Below are 3,764 nucleotides of genomic sequence, written 5' to 3'. Positions count from 1 at the left end.
CCTTACCTACTTATTTGTGTATAACCTCCCTGAGTGCAAACAGACCATATGCAATGCTTCTGCTTTTATTTACTGATTTATTTTTCAGAGATGTCTGTTGCACGAACTGCATCTTAATCTTCATTTCAGGCCCATCGCTTTTCTCTTCCAGGGTTTCAGGCCTGTGTCCTTATATGATGCACACTTAGGCTTTCAGCAGTGTTTATTTACATTTTATTATGAGGCCAACACAGGAACAATCACAAATCAGGCAAGGGAAGACAAGATCAGGTTTCTTAGAAGTAACTGGTATTCAGAAAAATTAACTTGTGGACAAAAAATGGCAGCATACTTATGTAAAAAATACCATTAAGAAAAAGATGAGAGGGCTGGGAATGTGGATTAGTGAGAGACTGTTTGCCTAGCATGCAAGAAGCCCTGGGTTCGATTCCTCAGTAGGACATACACAGAAAAAGCCAGAATTGGTGCTGTGGCTCAAGTAATAGAGTGCTACATATAGTGCCCAGGCCTTGAGTTCAACGGAGAACTGACAAAGAGATAGATAGGTAGGTAGGTAGGTGGGTGGGTAGATAATAGATAGATAGATAGATAGATAGATAGATAGATAGATAGATAGATAGATAGATAGATAGGTAGATAGATAGATAGATAGATAGATAGATAGATAGATAGATAGATAGATAGATAGATAGATAGATAGATAGATAGATAGATAGATAGATAGATAGATAGATACAAACATGATAGATGAATCTGCTCTTGGACGTCAAGAGGGAAGAAGGGAACAATTAGCAGTCATGAGGCCTTCTGCAGTGTGCCAGGATACCAGCATCGCATTCACATAACCACAGAGCAGGAAGACTGTCTCTCTCCCACTTCTCAGGCAGCTGAGGGCCCCAGAGCCAAGAGGGAAGAGCCAGGTGCTTGGAGAGAGAAGAGAAATGGCCCTGCTTCTCCTTGGACTGGGGATTGGCATTAATGATGTGCAGAAGGAAGGAAGGAGATTGGACTCACCGAGGTAGAAGAAGGGCCTTCAAATCTGAGAAATGAAGAGTGAAAAACCCACTCCTTAAAACCAGAGATCAGGGTTTTCAACTCTGTTCCTTCCCCCCACACACACACATACTCGCACACTAAACTGGCTCTCTGTTGGTAACCTAAAGATAGTTTGAGGCTCCCTTCACCTGAGGGAGGAAGGTTAATCAGTCATTGTTTGAAGAGGCTGAGAAAAGCCTGACCCTGGTATAACTCTAACAAATGTTTGAAGTTCCCCCTCCCCCGTTGCTGGTTGTGCCTGGAATTAATGAAGTGGTTTTGCAGCTCACTTTCCTGTTGAGTGTGTACATTCTGCCTCTAATCCTGCAGGCCTTGGTCTTTTCACCTAGCCTGGCTTTTGCAACTATTTTCTGTCCTTCAAATACAGTGATACAATGGAGTTCTTCCTGCTAACAGGGCTTTGACCCTGAGAACTTCATTTGAACCCATGATGGGTCAATAATGTTTCTTTCCTGCTTCTATAGCTTGAGAACTTAAGAACATTTAGAGTGCAAGTAACTTCTCATCACCAAGGGAAACCCAGGAAGCTCTTGAATATCTGAGGTTTCAGAAGTGGAAGTCAGAGTGTCATAGACTTTCCTACTCTGGCTGACTTTACCCTGTGATCCTGAGACCTCAGCCTCCTAAGATAGGGTGATGGGCGTGAGCTACTGATTCTCTGCTAGGTTCAGAACTGTAATGACATTTTCAGTACAAGTCAACTGCTTATCACAAAGGGCTTGGGGAGCATATTAACCCTTTCAACATTGGATCTTTCAGAACCCTGTAGCACACTCACATCCCCCCTCACTACCCCTCCCCCCAGTCAAAGTTGTAAAGTTCGTTTTTCTACCTGACGTCTTGTATATCTCATTGTTGCAATGGGTCAACTTGTATCCCTATTTAAACAATTTGTTTTTTCCCTTCCCCTCCACAAATCATACCAACATCAAATAAAATTAAAGTAGGGTTTTTACGGTGGTGGAGGGACATACAAAGCAGCAAAGTTATCATCTTATAAATATGTTAGAAACAATTGCAAGAAAGAAAAAAATAACATTTGAATCTTTATCTTGGGGTTCAATTCAACTAATATCAACTTATCTGACCATTTCTGTTTGTCTCAGACATATATTAGTTATTGCAAATAAGGGAAACCATGGGATCTATGTTTCTTTGGGCCTGGTTTACTTCACTTAATATATTGTTTTCCAATTCTTTCCATTTCCTAACAAATGGGGCAATGGCATTCTTTCTGAGGGAGGCATAAAATTCCATTCCATAGAATTCTATTGTCTTAATCCATTCATCTACTTGGGGCATCAAACAAGACCATACTAAAGCTACCAGAACAACTATGTTTATCGCAGCATTATTTAGCATAGCTAAGATATCAGTTACGTTTCTTAAACATCAAAATGCCAGTCCATTCTTTGTGTCCATACAAAATATTTTCACAATCCAAATAACAGCAATATCTTACTGTAAAAATTCCGTGGAATTTTTCCAATGGAATTGCCTGACTTTGATGTCAAAATGTATTTGAGTTGTTTGTGTACATCTATAATGATTTCTTCAGAGTTTGTGATTTTTTAATCAGAAATAATTTGATCTTATCTGTTGAAATGAGTGGTACAGAAGCTAAAGATATTTCTGGTTCTTGACTGAAAAAAGTATATTTTAAAATATTCTATATTCTGTGTTTGCATAATATCCATAATCTATTTAATTCTTTCCTAGATATACTTTGAATTCAACATTGTTTTATAATATGTTATTTATTAATAAATGTGTCCTTTCAGATTGCATTTCATATAGAAAATTTAAGATTATTTTTTTCTAGGTTCTTTTTTTTTTTTGGTCCAGTCATGGGCCTGAACTCTGGGCCTCTGAACTCTGAACGCTGACCCTCTGCTCTTCAGCTCAAGGCTAGCGCTTTACCACTTGAGCCACAGAGCTACTTCTGACTTTTTTCTTTTTGCGTATGTGGTGCTGAGATATCGAACCCAGGGCCTCAGGCATGCAAGGCAAGCGCTCTACCACTGAGCCACCTTCCCAGCCCCTTATTCTAGGTTCTTATAGTAGTTTGTTTCTTTGGGATAAAATGATAATGTTAACTAATTTCAAAAGTTTTGTGAAGTTCTATGTAAAGGCCTTTCTAAGGTGAAGATTTAATACACTGATGTCAAACTAACGTTTAATTCTAACACTTGCATATATTGTTACACTTGTAATTTTGTAATTAACCTTTTAATAACTGTTTTTCATTTCTGCAACTGAACAATGAAAAATATGGAATACTTCACAAATTTTCATATTATCCTTGTGCAAGTGTTATGTTAATCTCTGTATTGTTGTAATTTGGGTACACGTGCTGCTGAAGCATGTAGTATCCTCTAAATTTAAGTAGTTAATGATGCAATCTTTATACAGGCTTATATCCTTGGGTGCCTATTTGTAGCAAGGAAACCTTATTGTTCCTAACAATACTATTGATCTTATTTCCCTAAAATAATGTGTATAGTGGAAAAAAAAATTATATTGTTCGGTCGATTGCTCACATTTGCGTTTTTTTGTCAATGACAATTTTAAGGCTTTTTCATTTTAGATTTGATCATACTTTGAAGCACTTATAGCTAGGTCCTAAGGAGATGGCTTTTTCAAGTTCTTATTTATGTAACTGAGTTAGCTTTGTGGAGCTAATAGATTCAACGTAAGCCTTGCTTAAG

General features: G+C 38.0%; 1 pseudogene; it reads right to left on the bottom strand.

The window, feature by feature from the left end:
- Window positions 1-3,321: 3,321 nt before the first annotated feature.
- Window positions 3,322-3,421, bottom strand: LOC122110477 (annotated as a pseudogene).
- Window positions 3,422-3,764: the final 343 nt, after the last annotated feature.

Source organism: Dipodomys spectabilis, unplaced genomic scaffold (genome assembly GCF_019054845.1).
Source record: "Dipodomys spectabilis isolate Male_0828 unplaced genomic scaffold, ASM1905484v1 ptg000078l, whole genome shotgun sequence".
NCBI lineage: Eukaryota > Metazoa > Chordata > Mammalia > Rodentia > Heteromyidae > Dipodomys > Dipodomys spectabilis.
Note: the sequence above shows the minus strand (reverse complement) of the source record. Positions and strands in the feature narration are given on the sequence as shown.